The following is a 20,379-nucleotide window of genomic DNA, read 5'->3' as shown; positions in this document are numbered from 1 at the left end:
GTAGCTCACTGGGTGACCCTGGGCCATATCACTTTCTCTCAGCCTAACCTAACTCTCAGAGTTGTTGGGAAGATAAAATACATGGATGCTGCCTTGAAATCCTTTATGGAAAGGCAAAAAAAAAAAAAAAAATGTTTAAAGCTATATTGACCTTGCAGTTTATGCTTTCCAACCAATTTATTTATTTAGTGCATTTATACACCACCCTATACAAAAAGTCCCTGGGCAGTTCACAATATAAAAACCATTAAAACATGAACATAATTAAAACAATTTAAAATACCCTCCAAAAGAACCCTCTAAAAACTGAAACTTTAAAACTATAAACTTAAAGCCTGACTAAGCAGGTTTTTTTTAGTTCCTTCTTTAAAACATTCATGCTCTTATATGCATGTGCAGTAGCCTTCAAAATGGCCACCGGGAGAGGGCCAGAAAGGCTCCAAAATGGGCCAAACCAGCCCCATAAAGACCGGGGGGAGGCTGGCGAGGGGAGGGGAAAGCTTTAGAGATCCACACACAGCCGTGCCAGCACCCCCAGGAAGCAGCAGAGTTAACCAGGACCCAGCGGTGAGTTTATATATAATTTTGAACCTCAGACTGCCTCTGAGCCAGCCCAGGGGGGTTGGCTTGAGGTCAAGCCAAACTGGGCCCGGTCCGGCTCAAGGGTGAACCCTCGAACCAAACCAGTTCAATGGTGAACAAGCTTGATCTCAGGCCGGTTCGCACATCCCTAATATTTATTAGCCAATATCCTAACTAAGGAAGTGAATGTACCACAGGAAGATGCACCTGCACTCAGAGGTGCACCTAGGTAATCTTGGAGCCTGGACCTAAAGGCCTTTGGAGGCCCCGCACCTGCACACACAGTATTTTAAACACATTTTTAACATGACAACACCATCTGAGACAGTCTAAAAAGGATTTGGAGGCCCCATGGGGGTGTGCGGGCCCTGGACTTTGGCCTGCAACTCCAAGGCTAAGAACACCTCTGCCTGCATTCAGGAGATATTTCTTAGCTGCACAAATGGAGTGCGGAAGGTGGGGACAATTTTCTCTGATCTTTGCTTCCTCCAGAAAAGTCGCTCCCCACCCTTTTCGCTGCATTAGCAGAGAGATGGGATAAGCAGGGGGCAGAGTTGCGGGCCCGGCCCAAGAGACGGGCATGCAGGCTACCATTTTAGTCCCCCAGCACATGACACCAGTGGACCAATCATGTGCAAGGAGCAGCTGCATACGCAGTCGGCTCTTTTGCTCTGTCTTTCAGTTGCTCTATGGGCTGGCACCCACCCACCTGTCCCTGGACGCAGTGAGGGATATTCCAGTCACCACTGGGGACAAGCAGGAATTTTTTGGGTCTCAACTGATTGGCTAATGTTGGGGCCTTTTTTCTCCTACTTCTCACTGATTTCATTAAGGCAGTCCCTGGGGTTAATTGGTCACTTTGCGGATCAGTGCAGGTCAGGGTAGGTTAATTACATTGGTGTTGGGCTGGAGGGCCGTTATGGTGAGTAGGAATATGGAGGAAGGCTTAGTGATCCCGCGACTCTCAGGCTGGATCCACTCCCACTTGGATGCATGCCAGCAAACACCCAATCAGTGCCTTGTGACCTGGGTGGCATGACTGGGTGGCATGACTGGGTGGCATGACTGGGTACCGAGCAAAATCAAAGCCCGGTCCTTTGCCCTCCTGTGGGCATACCTCCTATGAGATTGACCCACATAGGGGATACCCGCACTTTAGTTAAGATTCCTCGTTGCAGGTCTTGTAAATATTCAGTAAAATGGCTCTAGATTTTTCCAACTACAGTCATGCGTGTCCTGTCATTATTTGGGCCTGGGTTTGCAATGTCCTGTGCCATCAAAATATGAGGGTTTCATAGCCTTCAGGGACATATTTTCAGGTCATCCAAACCATTTCCAGAGGAAGCAGAGATCAAGGAAATTGTGCCACCACCCTCTGTACTTCATGCAGTGGTATTCTGGAAACTGCCTTGGGATTGTTTTAATGAAAGGCAGCATATCATTTTAGCAATAAATAAAATATAAAAATAAATAAATAAAATTAAATAAACCTTTCACAGCATAGGCACGTCTCAAACAACCCGGGGGCACCGCCTCATGAGGGCTCCCTGCTCTACCCTTCCCTATTTTCTTCATTATCTCCCTTACTCTGAGGGGCCGCTGGGGAGAAAGGCAATCATGGGGCCCCTCTCCCCTAGCTATGCCCCTGTTGTCAACTTTGCATTTTTCCTAATTATTACTGATTGATTTGTGCATCATAAAGGAGTGGCCTTTTTGATTGTCTTATTTTATTTTATTTTATTTTATTTTATTTTATTTTATTTTAATCTATCTATCTATCTATCTATCTATCTATCTATCTATCTATCTATCATCTATCTATCTATCTATCTACCTATCTATCTATCTATCTATCTATCTACCTATCTATCTATTTTCTGGAATGGGGTGTCTATGAGCTGATTCACATCATCTCTCATACGTGCAGGTTGCAAAAATCCATAGGTACAAAGGAGAGGACCATAAAAGCCCCCCTAAAATAATGTATTGCCAATGTATTTTCTTCCTAAAGCATTTTTCTGACATTATCAGTGGAAGAACTGTGTATGTCCCCCAAAGAGAATTGCTTTCCAAAGTTAGCCACTTCTGAGAGACTGAACTTTTATGAAAATGTGTTCTCTGTCCACTAGGTGGGGGTAAAAGACTATCCCACCTAGTTTAAGCAGTCTAGTCTTTCCTCTACAAATAAAAGCGGTGTAGGATGGTTTACAGTGTATTGAATCACCTTCCATATATTAATCTTGTTCAGTTTTAAAATTTGCTGGTAGACAGGCAAAAAAGAGTACATTAAAATGCTATGTGTGTATGATATGAAAGGATTAATATCTTCTTTCAAAATGTGACAAATTCTTTCATTCTTTACAAATGTGGAGACCATTATTCTGATTCTCCTTAGAAGGATATTAAATGCTCTAGGTAGGGCGCAGGGGGCCCTTAAAATATAGAGTGATACATCTGTTTTTAAATATATTGGATTTTCTTCCTATCAAAACTAGTGGGGAGTAAATTTTAGTTTATGTTAGGATTCTCACTCGATCTGTTGTTGTTTTAGTCTGTCTAATCTACCTTAAAGGAGCTTGAATTCTAATAGAAAAGATTATTGCATTAACTGCTGACTATTGCATTATTGCACTCACTGCTTTTGATGTCATTGTTTAGAGGAGATATCTATGATCACTGCTGCTGACATGTGGAAGTGTAATGGTCAACCTTTGTGAGGGCTTGGCCACAGCTAGCCCTCAGTCTAACCATTTGCGGCCACCAAAAGAAGATATTTCGCTTCCAGTCACTGAACCCTTGTCTTTCAAGCAATATCAAAACTCAGTATTGTGGGAAATAAAAAGAGTAGGTAGGCGTGAGGTGGGATTAAAGTAACAGACAGAGACACCAGCAAAACAGTATAAAACAAGAACAGGTTTACTGTAATAAAAGGTTGCAAAAATTTAAAAAAACCACGAAGGAACAAATGTTGAAAAGTTCAGTTGTCAAGAGTACAAAACAAACACTATCTGTGCCATTAAATTATTACTTTATTACGAGTAATAATAGATTACCATTATTATTATTGTTGTTGTTTACACAGACAGACAGGTGTTATTGACTGGTTTGTTTTATCCAGACAGCAAGTCCTTCCCAAGGACCTGGGATGGCTGAATTTTATTATCAATATTGTTGCTGTTATTATTATAGATATCATTGCAGTATATAGGCTGTTCCCAGTAAAGTTGCTTTTTGTAATTGGCTGATGGTGATTTCTGTGGCCCCTATGGTGTTGAGGTGCTCTTCAAGGTCTTTTGGAACTGCACCCAGGGCGCCAATTACTACTGTGATTATTTTGGTTTTCTTCTGCCACAGCCTTTCAGTTTCAATTTGTAGATCTTTCTATTTTGTGATTTTTTTTCTATTTCTTTTTCTTCTATTCTGCTATCACCTGGTATTGTTATGTCGATTATTTTCACTTGTTTTTCTTTCTTCTTGACTACAGTTATATCTGGTGTATTGTGTGGCAGATGGTTGTCTGTTTGTAGTCGGAAGTCTCATAATATTTTTGTATCTTTGTTGTTGTTATTTAATAGCATAAACATACCACACAATGTATAATCCTAAAGTCCCGCTCATAGGCCAAAATTTAAATTCAAAATCATGCTGACAAATTTAAAGACAATAAAATGTTTGCCCCACTTCCCCTTCTCACAACGGTGGGTTTCTAAGCACCCTCAGTTATCCCTGTTTCTTGTTGTATCTACCTGAAAAGGCAAGCTCATTCTTGCGGGCAGAGGGAGCAGACACTACTGAGCATGTGTAATATCATCATTATGCTGCTCATAGGAAATGAGCTAATAGGACATTTTAAAAGGTTGTTTTTTAAAAAGACTAAAAATCCCAAGAGATAAATTTGCCTATTAGTGTGTGCTTTGACACTCCCTAGGATCAATACAATGAATTCTGTAAGTTAAAATGTTCTCAGAACTGAAATAAATGTTGCCAAAATGGGTGTGTTTTGAACAAGGGCCTGTAATTCAGCATTTTTTCACTTTTTCACCTGAAATTTCACATAGAGGATCTTCAAATGAACCTACCCTAACATGGAAGGTTTCGAGCCAATCCAACCTTTCCTCCAGAAAACATAAGCTGAAGAATGTATCCCCTTTCCTTCATTCTGTTTATAATGTTAGAATGTGATCTGTGTCACATCCTTAACAAAGGAGTGCTAAGAGGAACTCTACAAAGCATTAAAGCATTTTGACCTGGAGATTACCAAGAAGCAGGGTTCCTTCAACCTTACCAATCTAAAGGTCAATCTTGGCTCTGAAAAAGGGACCAGTGACTGGTGACACTGACATACTGAGCAATGCTAGGGGCTAGGGATGTGTGAACTGGTTTGAATTTGAACCGGTTCGAAGGTTTGGATTCTAACCGAACCAGCCATCATGTTCGAGCTGCAGGTTCGAATTCGAACTGAATCAGGGGGTGGTTTGATTCAAACTGGTTTGAACTGTTTAGAACCTGTTTGGACACCCAAGAATTGGTACGATGGTAGCTGGCACCCAGGGGTACCTGTCACCCAAACCCCAAAGTAATCGGACACTCGTACGATTTTTTATGAATTTTTGGAAAGTATTTTTAATTTTTTCTCATAGGGTATAATGGGACTCCAACCAGGCCATTATACCTTATTGTGGAGCACCCATGGGTGCCAACAACCACCCAAACCCTGAAGCAATAGGACAGTCCTACAATTTTTAATGAATATTTGAAATATATTTAATTATTTTCTCATAGAGCATAATGGGACCTGAACCAGTCCATATCCCCTATTGTGGAGCACCTAGGGGAACAAAAGCGGGGTGGGTGGTAGACAGACAGGGGTGCCTACCACCCACAAAACCCCAAGGCAATTGGACACTCCTCTGATGATTGGTGAATTGTTAAAGTATTTTTGAATTCCTCATAGAGGATAATTAGGATTGCAGCAAATGTATAGCTTCACGTCGGGGGGAAAGGGGTGTCATAGAGTGGAGTGTGGTGGGTGGTAGTTCCTAGGGTGGGCAAGGAAGCTACCTGCATTTTTTCAAAGGATTTGGGCAAAGGGCTGATTTTTAAGTGATTTTTGAAGTTTACGCGTCTTTAAGGTTTTTCCTCATAAGGTATAATGGAGCTTTCAGCAGCCCCATAAGTGCACTTGGGGGGTGCTGGGGTGGCCCAGAGTGAGTTGTGGTGTATGGCACATAGGGTGCCAACCACCCCCCATGGGTTGCTAACCCATGGCGTACAGGGTTCTGTTGTTTCTGAGGTGTTCTGAGTGTGGATTCTATGATAGCAAATGAGATTTTCAATGAGACACCATGAATCCACTCACTCTTATTTTCTATCATAGAATCTACACTCAGAACACATCAGAAACAACAGAACCAAGAACCAAGCTGACACCTCCATGCTTCTTTATGGAGAAAAACCTTAAAGACGCATAAACTTCAAAAATCACTTAAAAATCAGCCCTTTGCCCAATTCCTTTCAAATAATTCTTATAGCTACCTTGCCCACCCTAGGAACTACCACCCACCACACTCCACTCTATGACACCCCTTCCCCCCGCCCCCGACGTGAAGCTATACATTTGCTGCATTCCTAATTATTCTCTATGAGGAATTCAAAAATACTTTAACAATTCACCAATAATCAGAGGAGTGTCCAATTGCCTTGGGGTTTTTTGGGTGGTAGGCACCCCTGTCTGTCTACCACCCACCCCACTTTTGTGCCCCTAGGTGCTCCACAATAGGGGATATGGACTGGTTCAGGTCCCATTATACTCTATGAGAAAAATAATTAAGAATATTTCAAATATTCATTAAAAAATTGTAGGACTGTCCTATTGCTTCAGGGTTTGGGTGGTTGTTGGCACCCATGGGTGCTCCACAATAAGGTATAATGGCCTGGTTGGAGTCCCATTATACCCTATGAGAAAAAATTAAAAATACTTTTCAAAAATTCATTAAAAAATCGTACGAGTGTCCGATTGCTTTGGGGTTTGGGTGACAAGTACCCCTGGGTGCCAGCTACCATCCTACCAATTTTTGGGTGTCTGAACCAGTCCAAACTGGTTCGAACCAGTTTGAATTCAAACAGAACCAGGGGATGGTTCAAACAAAAACAAAACCGAACTACCCCCTCCTGGTTCGAACCCGGTTCGAATCCGAACTGAACCGGGCGAACCGGTTTTGTGCACATCCCTATTAGGGCCATGTTGCAAAGTTGCATTTAAACAACTGCACAATTGCAGTTACACTGGAGTAATTCATTATTTCCAATGAGGTCACTCTTACACAACTCTATTTTGTTGAATTGCACAAATGTAATGTTGCAACATGTTCCTAGCATTGCACAGAATACCAGCTATCAACTATAATAAAGGTTGCAGAGAGAGAGAGAGCTTGGCCTGCTCTTGTGTTTTTAACAGCAATGTAATGTGCAGAAATAAGCAGGTGAAACTTTTTATCACAGGAAGATGGTCTGCATTTCAAGCTGTTGTTGAAGGCACAGCAAATGCGGCAAGCATCAAAACTGGCAACCCTCTCCATTATCCAGTTCTGATGTCATGGGAAATATTTCAGTTCTGAAAAGCTTCCTCTGTTGAACAACTTTGCTTCAAAGCTAGATAGACTGTTGGTTGTAACAAAAGAAAATAATGACTTTATAGAAACGTTAACAGGTCATGGGAGTATGTTAAAAGAGGATAAATATTTCTGTATGTCAGGGGAAAGAGGAGCTTATTTAATTTCTTTTGTTGTTGTTCAGCTACGTTCACAAATCTTTTGTATGATTTATGGACTAGATCTCTAAATGTGCAGAGCTCAGCATTAACAGGATACATTGTGAATGCTTTAAAGTTACATAAAACTTGTTAAATATGAGCTTCCCTGGTCTATCAACTTTCTGATGATGAGCAAACTAATAATTCACAATTGTAGCATTGGCCTGTTGTTAAGTATATGAAGTGTTTGCGCTATCAGAATATAATATTCATATTATAATGATAATACACGCCACTTGCCTTGAAATCCCAAGTGTCCAGAACAGGCATGGAGTTGTGACAAGAGAAGCTTTTATTCTTTTATGGCCAGAGAGAAGAAGGAACCTGCCACACTTCATCCTCATTCTGAGCAGCAACTGTTGGGGATTGTAATTTTTATCCCCCAGTTAATTAGCAGAGCACTAAAGAGGCTGCTCACTCCAGTTACAGAGTAGAATGCAGAGTTTAGTTGTTGCAGCTATTTAGAGAAGACACATGGAAATTCTTGTAAAACTAAATACTAAGTATTTATTGGTGAAGTACACAGAGAAATACTTGACTAACAAGCAGAAGGTTGCCAGTTTGAATCCTCACTGGTATGTTTCCCAGACTATGTTTCCCAGACGATGGGAAACACCTATATCGGGCAGCAGCGATATAGGAAGATACTGAAAGGCATCATCTCACACTGCACGGGAGGAGGCAATGGTAAACCCCTCCTATATTCTATCAAAAGAAAACCACAGGGCTCTGTGGGCACCAGGAGTCGAAATGGACTGGATGGTACACTTTACCTTTACCTTACACTTTGGATAGGAAAGACCTAATCCTAATCTATAGAATTACATAAGGAGAGAGAGAGAGAGAAAGAGAGAGAGAAAGAGAGAGAGAGAGATGTTTCCATCTGCTCTCTAAGACGAAAGGGAGGGATTCTGACTCAGCACAGGAAATACCTGCAGAGTCATCTCAGGGGTCATAGAGACAGGTAGAACAGTTAGGGAGATCCTTACTCACTATCTCTACTCCCAATGCCCCTAGTGGTCATTAGGATAGTAGGTGCAAAAGGTTGATGCACTGGAACTCCAACAAGAACACCACTATTGTCACCATCAATTTTTTAGAAGCAGCAGCACTTTGTTATTTGGCCCTTACATAGGCAAAGGTGAATGCTGTCGCACTCTAGCTTCTACTACTACGACGACAACGACAACGACGGATATTTATATACCACTCTTCAACCAAAGTTCTCAAAGCTGTTTACATAGAAAAATAAACAACACATAAGATGGTCCCCTGTCCCCAAACGGTTCACAATCTAAAAGGAAACATAAGATTGCCCCCAGCAACAGCTACTGGAGGGAAGCTGTGCTGGGGCTGGATAGGGCCAGTTGCTCTCCCCCTGCTAAATGAATAGAATCACCACTTTTAAAAGACACCTCTTTGCTCAGTTAGCAGGGGTTTTCTTGAATTTATTCTCACTCCACACTTCTCACACTGGAGTTTCTCACTCAAGTGTGACCAAGACACAGATGCCATGGTGGGCTATATAGGCTAGGGCTGGTTCAGTTCTCAGTGGCTCCAATTAAGCTTTAAGAGGCAAAGTAAATGGGCAAGATTGTTGCAGAAAGATAAAAAATCTGCTCCCCCTCTCCAAGAAACTCTGACCATCAGTTTAGCCCCTGACCCCCTACTGCAATTATATCCCAGAACACACAACTTCATTACATATACTCCAGTGGTCCCTATTTACTACTGACAGTCCCTGCTGTCTGGTATCTGTCTCCAGTAAAACAACTGCTCCTATGCTTACCCCATTGTTTTCTTTTGATGAGATATTTGGAATGTTTTTACTGTTGTTTGTGCACATTCACATGCATCAGAATTCTTCAGGTTTCATCTCATTTTCCCAGTGTTTCAAGAGGGGGGGTAGATGCATCTTAACTCTCTAGTGGATATGAATGTAAATGCATTAGATTAATACACAATCTGTGTTCCTAACCTTCCAGCCAATCCTTCCATAACTGCCCACTCAGATCACAAATGCAGCTAAATGTAGGGATGCCCAATCCGATTTGCCAACCAATTGATTCGGGTCAAATCGGGGGCAATTAGCTAAATTGATCCCAAATCGAATCTCCCTGAAACAAAGGGCCAGATTCAAGGTAGAAGAGAATCATCCCTGATTCGATCCGAATCAAAGAAAGGTACCTCATTTGTGCAATTTGACTGTTTCGCCTTGTTTGCCTGTACACTGTCCTGCTTTTTATATCTACTTAAATAAACTGGATTTTAATTGTTTTAACTTGATCTGGGCTGAAAACATGCTCCATTCTGTCTCCCTATGTGCCTGCTTAGCCTACACACTCTTTAAAAGATCTTTAAGTTAGTTTTGACTCATAGGAAACTGGTGGCAGTTCTACCAGAGGATTTTTAAAATGAACCGGGGGGAGGTCCAGGACAAGAAATGCTCTCCCAATTCACCACACCACTTCTTTTTGGAAACGAATGCTGAGGCAGGAAGTTCATATTCAAGAGAAGGAGTGAAGCTTATGAGACTCGCTATTTATTGGGGGCTGAAGTGCAATGAGCAAACAAGATGTGTATTTTGGGGTGCAGGATGAGCAGGGTGCAGTATCACATATTACATCTTTAAACCACTGTAGAAAGGTATTCAAGGGTGCATACGAGAGGGAGAGAAGGGCAAACCTGTTATAGTACCCAGTTAAAGGTCCAAGTAAAAAGAATGAAGTTCTTCAATTACTTATTACATTGGCAAAAGGAGATACTGTATACACAGCAATTCAGGGGTGCACCTAGATAATTTTGGTGCCCGGACCTAAAGGACTTCGGAGTCCTCCCACCACCACCACAAGTTAAAATTAAAAGGTTTTTTAAAAATCAAAAGTTAAACCTGCTTTTTTTTTTGAAGGCTTCCCATGGAGGGCCTCCCCAGAAGAAAGCCGCTGCTGCCCCGTAGTGCTGAAAGGTCTAGGGGGGGCCTCCAAAGGCTCAGGAGGGCATCCTGCCATCACCAGTGCACTGCACAGTTGGAACAGAGTGTTGCGAGCCCCGACGTCACAGGATTGCGACAATATTCTAACTGCACAGGCACACTGGAGCGCCTCGTAGTTCTCAAGGGCCCAGCGCCACTCCCGCTCTATCCACCGCCACCTCGGAGATGGGAGAGGCCTGCTCGGCTCACACACACACACACACACACACCCAGCCACACACATGGCAGCTAGGATTCTTGAAGTTTTCAGTGCTGCAGTTCGGCGCTGTGGAGCATCAGCGAGGTGGGGTGGGTAGGGTGGTGGCAGGAGCCCCCCCGGGCCCTTTGAGGCCACAGACCAGGTTCCCAAGGTCCCGAGGGTAAGAGCGCCTCTGCAGCGGTGAATATCTACCAAAAAATGTGTTGGGCCTTAAGCCTGTGTGTGGTAGTAGTACTATATGTGCTTTATGGCTACATTCTTAATTGCTGAGTGTGTCTGTAGAAGGGAAGAATACATAAGCTGAAGTTGTTTAGTAATGAAACAAACGCCCTTTCTCCATGCTCAGAGGGACTTCCCTCATTCCTGTAGTTAAGATCAGATTCCAGGGTCGTTTGCTTTGCCATTGCCTTTTTGTTTTTTAAGCAAAGAGGGTGGATAGTTATCTGTCATGGTTGGGTATCAGCTGTGGGTATCCTGCACTGAGCAGCGGGGTTAGACTAGATGACTTTTGATGAAGGTTCCAACTGAATCATTTTTTGGAATGGTATTGGTTGCAAATTGGGTACTTGTAAGGCTAGGTTCCATTGCATTGCATAAGAACATAAGAATAGCCCTGCTGGATCAGGCCCAAGGCCCATCCAGTCCAGCACCCTGTTTCACACAGTGACCCACCAGATGTCTCTAAGAAGCCCACAGGCAAGAGGGCATGCCCTCTCTCTTGCTGTTGCTCCCCGGCAAATGGTATTTAGAGTCATCTTGCCTCTGTGGCTGGAGGTGGCCTATAGTACCCAGACTAGAAGCCACTGATAGACCTATCCTCCATGAATTGTCTAAGTCCCTTTTAAAGCTATCCACGCTAGTGGCCATTACCACATCCTGTAGCAGAGAATTCCATAGATTAATTATGTGCTGTCTGAAAAAATACTTCCTTTTGTTGGTCCTAATTTTCCTGGCCTTCAGTTTCATGGGATGACCCCTGGTTCTGGTGTTCTGAAAGAGGGAGAAAAACTTCTCTGTCCACTGTCTCTACCCTACAAATAATTTTATACACCTCTATCATGTCCCCCCGTAGTCACCTCTTTTCCAAACTGAAAAGCCCCAGATGCTGTAGTTTTGCCTCATAGAGAAGGTGCTCCAGGTCCCTCTGATAATCTTAGTTGCCCCTTTCTGCACTTTTTCCAGGTCTACAGTGTCCTCCTTAAGATATGGTGAGCAGAACTGCACGCAGTACTCCAAATATGGCCACATCATAGATTTGCATAAGGGCATTATGAGATTCGTATTTTTATTTTCAATACCCTTCCAAATGTTCCCTGGAATGGAATTTGCTTTTTTCAAAGCTGCCACACACCGAGTTGACACTTTTAATGAGCTGGTCCACCACAACCCCAAGATCTCTCTCCTAGTCAGTTACTGACAGCTCAGACCGCATCACTGTATATGTGAAGTTGGGGTTTTTTGCCCCAATATGCATCACTTTACACTTGCTTATGCTGAACCACATTTGCCATTTTATCACCCACTCACCCAATTTGGAGATATCCTTTTGGAGTTCCTCACTATCTGTTTTGGATTTCACTACCCTAAATAGTTTAGTGTCATCTGCAAATCTGGCCACTTTGCTGCTCACCCCAACGTCTAGATTATTTATGAACAAGTTAAAGAGCATTGGTCCCAGTACAGATCCCTGGGGGACCCCACATCTTCTTTCCCTCCATTTTGAAAACTGTTCATTTATTCCTACTCTCTGTTTCCTGTCCTTCAACCAGTTACCAATCCACACATGAACCTGTCCCCTTATCCCATGACTGCTAAGTTCACTCAAGAGGCTTTGGTGGGGAACGTTGTCAAAAGCTTTCTTCAAGTCCAAATATATGATGTCAACTGGATAACCTTCATCCACTTGCCTGCTGACACTTTCAAAGGACTCCAAAAGGACAAGGTTAGTGAGGCAAGGCTTGCCCTTGCAGAAGCCGTGCTGGTTCTCCTTCAGCGAGGCCAGTTCTTCTATAGGTTCAATAATTTTGTCTCTATGTATGCTTTCCATCAATTTACCAGGCACAGAAGTTAAGCTAACTAGCCTGTAGATTCCCCTGGATCCCTTTTTGAAAATTGGAGTTACATTAGCTACAAAGCCTGATTGTAGGGACAAGTTACATATTTTTTTCTAGGAGATCAGCAATTTCACATTTGAGTTCCTTCAGAACTTTTGGGTGGATGCCATCTGGCCCTGGTGATTTGTTAATTTTTAGTTTTCCAAGGCAGTTTAGAACATCTTCTCTTGTCACCTCAAATTTGTCTAGTTCTTCAGCCTCCAAGCCTGAAAGGTTCAGATCAAGATCAGGGATATTATATGGTTGGTATCCTCCACTGTGAATATAGATGCAAAGAACTCATTCAGCTTCTCTGGAATATCCTCCTTAATAATCCCTTTTACACGCTCATCATCTAAGGGTCTGACCACATCCCTGGAGGTTTTACAGACAGGGCTCCCCCCACCCACAACCCCAATTCCAATCCTGATTGGAGTATGCCAGTCCACATATTCTCTGGATTTAATCTGACCTCCCTGTGGGCTATCAGGGACCAGGGCAGACAGGACTTTGGTTCTCCTCGAATGGAAGCTGTGAATTCTGGCTTAGTCTGAGTTATGTCTGGGGTTAAAAGAAAATCCTCTATTTCCAGCAGCTTTTGGGGGGGGGGGGAGACTCAGGGGCTTCTGCTTTCTCCGAAGGTGTTGATGGAGGTGCTGATGGCTATGCGAATGGTCAATTTAATCATTCTAATTAAAATGCCTCGCATCTGCTGCGAAGCAGATTTGCTCTTCAGATACCCTGAGGCACAGAGCCATGTGTGAAAAACCTCATGGCAAGTTTTCTGCTTCTGATTTACTTAAAGAATATTGCAGTTGCATACACTTCATGTGCCCCAAATTATGTAAAGCATTCTTCAGAGCAAATTTGATGTGCTCCCCTAGGCAATACTTTTTGGCAGGTATAATAAGACACCTCAAGCCAAATGCATCTGTCCTTGCAGCAAAGGAATGCTTGAGACAATACAACATGTTCTTTTGTACTGCTCTTTCTATAAAGACTCACGTGCCAACTTGATTACACCCTTGTTATTGAATAGGCTAGGTAGGGACGGGTCTTACTACACACGATTTCTCCTCTCTGATGAGTGTGTAGATATTATCCCAAAGGTAGCCAACTTTTGCTTGACAACCATGAAAATCAGACAACAGAGGACCGCTGATGAGATGTGACTTGATCTTGCTACCATTATTATATTTAAATTGATTTGTTATACCTATTGTATGGCATTATATTGTATATAGGGGGTGTATTTTGGCTTTTGACTTATGTGTATCTGATCACTGATCGTAAATAAAGTTCTTCTTCTACACTCCATGTGTGTAATCGCGTAAAGAGACAAATCAGAGAATTAGGTTCCCTATTCAGCCACTGCCAGCCATCTATTTCCAAGTTAGAGATAAATCTGAAACTAATCACAGTGTAAGATATTGTTCCATGTCTACATTGCTTAAATAATAACATGGCAACCTTAACGTAAGTAATTTCCTGGCATTTTGAAGCATGAGTGAATGTGATAAGTGTTAATATAGCATATTAAACTGAAAAGCTTTTTGACCATTGAATTGTTTCTAAATGCCTTAGAACATTTTCTTTTATCTCTATTTGTCTAGATATTTATACCTACTCTGCTGCACTAACACAAGTTTTCATTTTGATTTTTCAGCTGCTGCTACCCACGATGCACAAGAAGAAACTGCTCCCAACAGCAGTCTAAGTACACCTGATTACTTAGTCTGATCTCTGTGAGGTCAGGGCTAATCAGTTTCAAACTCCAGACCTTCTGCTTTTGTTTAATATAGCCCACTAAGATTAAAATGGGATTAGAGCTGAACCCATGGTGAGAATAGCTCTGAACACGGATTTTTTTTTCACTGCTCTTTTGCAAATGTTGCTGAGGATGAGAAAATATCTTGCCTGCAGGGAAGGTCCCAGACCATCTGTCAATGCACCACAGGCTTCCCCTCACCCACACTGTTGTGCTTACTTTTTTATGTATCTTTCTGTAGCTTTGCAGATATGATCCACTAATTTCCAACAGTCCTCCAGAAGATTAGGTCTCTCAGTTTATGCACCTGCCACTCTAGCTGTCCCTTTAAGACACTTTGCTCTGCAACAGTCTCCGATCATGTTTAGTCCATGCCATAAAAAGCTTCACCTGCTGAGTTCTGGATATCAAACCTCTGTTAACTGCACAGTAGCAGTTTTTTGTCTGGCCAGCTGGCAACACTTGTTCTGATACAGAGTCCCTTTATGTTACTTGAAAATAGTAGGCAATTGCTCTACTCTAGAGTGACACCATGGATTAAAGATAAAGCTCTGAGCCAGAAAGTTTCTAATTAGAGTTGCTAACTTTTTCACCAGCATCTGTTCCTATGCCTTTAGGAGACACTTCATTCCCCTCTTCTCCCCATTTGCAATATAATATTGACCAACTGTACAAGATTGTTTTAAAAATTACTGAGAATCTCTGTCTAATACTTTAAAGCTCTACATCAGTGTAAAGTATTGTTTTTATTAAAGGTAAAGTGTGCTGTCAAGTCAATTCTGACTCCTGGTGCCCATGGAGCCCTGTGATTTTCTTTGGTAGAATACAGGAAGAGTTTACCATTGCCTCCTCTCACGCAGTATGAGATGATGTCTTTCAGCATCTTCCTATATCACTGCTGCCCAATACAGTACCAGCGGGGATTTGAACCGGCAACCTTCTCTTGTTAGTCAAGCGTTTCCCCACTGTGTTTTTATTACTCCAGAGTAAATTCTGGTGGTATTTTTTTCTACAGTGTTTCACATATCTTTGTATCACATACACTTCCTATACCTGGTCATATTATAGCATGCTGATTACAGAGGCATTAGCTTTCCCTGTGTTTGAAAAGGTCATAGGAAATTGTTAGGTCACCATCATTTCCATTTCATTAGGAAGAAGCTTTGATCCGGTTCTGAATTTTTTTACCTACTCCATTAGATAGGAATTAGGCAACCATTAGGGTTTGGGGGTTGATAATGCTAAATATCCTTACTGAACAGCTAGTGTCACTGTGCGGTAATGATTCTCAATCTCACTCCTTTTGTAATGGACAATTTGCAGACTACTGGGAGTTAATGAATTTCAGGCCTTGTCAGGCTCTACTGCCACATTATGCCACATTATTCTGCACCTTACTGACACTCTGCTAAATGAGCATTGATTAGCTCATGACCTACTCTTAATAGCAGAAAATGGGGCCTAAGCCTGCTTGGTAATTTCATTACTAAACTTCATTGTGATGGCTACAGCCTCACCCGCCATCCCCGACCAGAATATTTTAAACATGTTATGTCTCAAATGAACTATGACAAAAAGTGAGCAACACCTGGCAGTGAAAAAGGATGTGATTACCCTTCTGTTAAGGGACTGCTGAGCCTTCTCCAGTATAGCATTTTCCTCCTTATGGGCGATTTTGATGCCATTTCCATGGAGGAGCACATGTGGAAAGCATAACATCAGAACTAAAGTTCCATGCATATTTTTCAGGGATGATTATTAGGATGAATGGATGAAGTAATAGAGGTTAGGGCTTCTGTACTTTTAATCGGTGTATAAGAATGGGGCTTTGGTGGATGCAGCTTTTCTTACCTAAGTATGGTGTGTCAAGCGGCATCTGTCAAAAATCCCCTCCTCTGCACACCTATGAAAGGTACTGAAGCACTTACCCTTCATTTCATCTGGCCACCCTAATCAGTAGTAAAGTAAAGTAAAGTAAGGTTGCACCGTCAAGTTGGTGTTGAATCCTGGCGCCCACAGAGCCCTGTGGTTTTCTTTGGTAAGATACAGGAGGGCGTTACCATTGCCATCTCCCATCCAGTATGAGATGATGCCTTTCAGCATCTTCCTATATCGCTGCTGCCCAATGTAGGTGTTTCCCATAGTCTGGGGAACATACCAGCGGGGATTTGAAGAAGCAACCTCTTGCTTGCTAGGCAAGTTATTTCCCTGCTGCACCAGTAGTAGGGTCTGGTAAATCACAGCGACAGAGTGCAGTGGTAAAGCGTGTTCATCTAAGGAGCAGAGTTATTGCATGTGCTCACAAGTCTTCTGGCAGCAAGCAATAAATACATCCATATACAATACAGATTAATACAGATCAACCAAACTCAATCCAGATTTCAAATGCATCTCACTCAATAAAGCAAGAACTAAAAGTACATAACCCAAACAGATGAGCCCAGATACAGACATGTTGTCACATGTGTAACACACATATATGCAGTATTTTATTAGGGACCTAAGCATTTAGAAGACGTTTGCTCATTTTACAGCTAGGAAACACTAAGGTTAAGAATATAGCAGTTAATGAGTCCATAGCAGAGAACTCAGCTCACGCAAAAGAGATAACTCAAGGAAGTGAACCAAACCACAAGCTACAACTCAGGTGAATCTACGGTGGAGAACTTAAAACACTTCCTTTGTTCTTTCAGCACTATAGAGGTACATGGCATCTTACAGAGTTACATAGTCAAACATACACAGATGGCTGCCCCCCAAGGTTGTTAACAGTCTAAAACAGAAAATGGAAGGGAAGGAATGGGAAGGGGGAGGGATGTGGACAGATACATAGAGTTTGGTTGCAGTTGGGAATGAGAATTAAGAGGATAAGTCAACGGTGACATGGAAAAGGTGGGTTTTGAAGAGGCATTTTGAAAAAAGAAATACTGTACAAGTGGTATCCCATACAGGTCAGAGCTTTTTAAAAGGAAAATTCAGAACTGCACGATGGTATATGAGTGTAATTCATATGTGTAGTAGGGATGTGTTGGTGGGGGCTGGTTCAAAGGCAGGGGGGATACCTTTAAGGGTGGGAGAGAGGGTGTTCTTATCCCTCCCACTATGTTTCCCCCACTGCTGCTGCACGTTCAAACAGTCCAGCAGGGTGGTAGTGTACCTCCTACCGCCCTGTCCCCTTGTCGGACCAGAAGTGGCCAGAAGTACCATGCACATCACAAATGTGCCTGATGTGCACGATGGTGAGCATGACAGGCGCGTGCACAACTTCCAGCCACTTCCAGTCCAACAGGGGGATGGGGCAGCAGGGAGGTATGCTGCTGCCCCACCGGACTGTTTGAAAGTGCAGTACTAGCAGGAGAAACGCAGCAAGAGGGGTACCCGCCCTTAAAGGTATACCCCCGCCTTCAGTTCGACAAAACTGCCAGTTGTTCGGACCTGTTTGGAGGCACATAAAAGGACCTCCAAAGAGGTTCGTGCACATCCCTAATGTGTAGCACAGTAGCCTGCACACACCTGAGCATTTCCCTTGTCTGTGCACACGTACTTTGTTGCCTAGAGTCACATTCCATAGTATTGAGAAGCCTACATAGTGGGAGAACATCCTCAGAATGGAGAATTTGACAGCACTATTGCCAAAGAATGTTATATTTATTTGTGAAGACTCTGGGAAAGTAGCAGTGATAAGCATTTCTGGCAATGGGAGGAAAAATGGCTACGTTTGATCAGGGCCTGGGTTCTAGAAGAGCCTGGACTTTTCTCATTGTTATCAGCAGCCATTGAAAATGGCATGCCAATCAGGTTTCCCCCAGACACAACATCTGGGCCTTTTCTCTGCCCACAGTAGCCCATATGCATGTATGCATGACACAGTCATGCACAAAACTACTTAAAAAATAATAATGAATGGCTGCAGGAAAACCCGATGGGTGAAGAAATCAGTTTTCCCCTTTCTGTTCTGGCATAAGGGTGTGATTCCCTCCAAATCTGCCAGGGTGGTTGTTCTGAGGACAGTTGGCAGCCATATCTACAACACTCCTACATCTTAATATGTATTACATACACTTGTTGATTAGAAGCAGTGTTATTACTTGTTTTTTTCATCTGTGTGCGGAATGCATTTTGTTCTGGGCAGCAGTATCAAGGCAATGTGTACGCACAAGTATACAGAGTGGAGCCTTCCTGATTAGCTCAGTGGGATCTAAAATTAACTAAGTGGACATTTTAAAACATGCCTTAAAGGCAACACTGATCAGGAGTTGAATAAAGTCACCTTTTAACTGCCACAAGAAATCCAAGCTAGAAATAGTGATCACATTAAGAAAGTAATTTTATGTCTGTAATGCTGCATTTTATTTCAAAATGCTTATCACAGCTCTGAAATGGCAAAAAAAACCACACCCCAAAACCAAAAACAACAACCATCCCACAAAATATACAGCAAAAAATATTTTTTTAAATGTTAGCTCTCTTGGGCTTGCTATGACTCCCAAAACTGATCTGCTCATGTAAAATCTATGCCTGCTTCACTCATTTGATTTTCGGACCTAGTTAGGCCATGGGCTGCAAGCAACATCATCAAAATAAACATTTCATAGGTGCTTCTAGATAGTGTTTGAATCATTTGGGAACAATACAGATTATTCCAAATTGCATTTGGTCTGCATGCTCTGCAGGTCACCAAAGGCTATTGTATTTAATCTAATTGAGTAGTGAGAAGCTGCCTATAGTTTAAAATACAAGTTTGATGTCCTGGGGTTACCCTTCGTTTATTAAGTGAGCCATCAGCAGAAGAGAAGCTTAATTATCTGAAACCAAAACCACTAGGTTTCAAGAGGGGTTCTTATATTGGATACTATTGGATTTTTAAGTCTTTCTAAATTATAGTATGTCCCCCAGACTCAGGGGACATAGAATCTAGCCCAGGTCTTGTGCTTTTAATAGCAGCCTGAAACACAGAGTTTTAGCAAGTCAAGCTTTTGCCATATCAATTCTGGAAAAAGCATCACTTACTCAATTTCCGAGTGTGAGACTGCTGCTTAGGCACATGAACAGGGCCAAAACATAGACATAAAAGTCATGGCAATCCTTTGCAGGAATGGGATTGGTTGTAGTCTTTAATCAAGAATGGCATGCTTATTTATGCATTGGCAGGTACATTCAAGATGTCATTTATGACAAGTAAAGCCCTTAGCAATTTAGGCCCTCAAAGTCACTTTTCTACTTTGTTCCATCAAAACAAACTTTAAGTGCCACCAAGAATGCTTCTATTTGAACAACCAGAGGACACGGATAAGTATTCTTGGTGGCTGAAGTTGCGGAGAAATTACTTATCCTTTATAAGTAAACATAGTGGCACAGCCAGCAGCAGGGCGGCCCGTGTTCCTTCCACTGGCAGCCCCCGTGCGTGACATCACACCCAAAGGGGGTATAGCCTGATCGCCAGAGAGTCCCGCCCGAGCCATCCCGATTGTATTTCCAGCCAGCTTTTGCAGGCTGGATGCTTTTATTTCCCTTCCTCTCCCTTGCTGGAAATAAACACAGCAACTTCCAGCAACTCCCTTGCTGGAAATAGACACAGCCAGCCAGCAAATGCTGGCTGGAAATGAACTCAGGAGGACTTGCAAGAGCTTGCGAGAGCCTGGGTCATGCCTCCTTTGTGCATGGCCATGCCTATTATGCGAGTGACATCATTTGCAAAGGGGGCGTGGCCATGCATAGAGGGGCATGGCCCTGGCTCTGGAGCACTGGGATTTCCAGCAAGGGAGAGAAAGGGAAATAAACGCCTCCAGTCAACAAACGCTGGCTGGAAATGCAATCCGAAGGGCTGGGGCAGGCCCGCCGGCAATTGGGCCATGCCCCCTTTGTGCATGAAGTCACACACAAGGAGGTCACCGGCAACCCTTTTCATTGGCAGCCCAGCTTCTTTGAAACCAA

At 42.7% G+C, this 20,379-nt stretch overlaps 1 long non-coding RNA gene across 1 annotated transcript; it reads left to right on the top strand.

Annotated features, from left to right (window-relative positions):
* Window positions 1-429: 429 nt before the first annotated feature.
* LOC128342103 (uncharacterized) lies at window positions 430-14,833 on the top strand. The gene is made up of 3 exons (XR_008314778.1): window positions 430-567; window positions 12,354-12,526; window positions 14,344-14,833. It is a non-coding gene; the product is annotated as an uncharacterized LOC128342103 (long non-coding RNA).
* Window positions 14,834-20,379: the final 5,546 nt, after the last annotated feature.

Source organism: Hemicordylus capensis, chromosome 2, assembly GCF_027244095.1.
Source record: "Hemicordylus capensis ecotype Gifberg chromosome 2, rHemCap1.1.pri, whole genome shotgun sequence".
NCBI lineage: Eukaryota > Metazoa > Chordata > Lepidosauria > Squamata > Cordylidae > Hemicordylus > Hemicordylus capensis.
The sequence above is the reverse complement of the archived record's forward strand: the minus strand, read 5'-3'. Positions and strand labels throughout refer to the sequence as shown.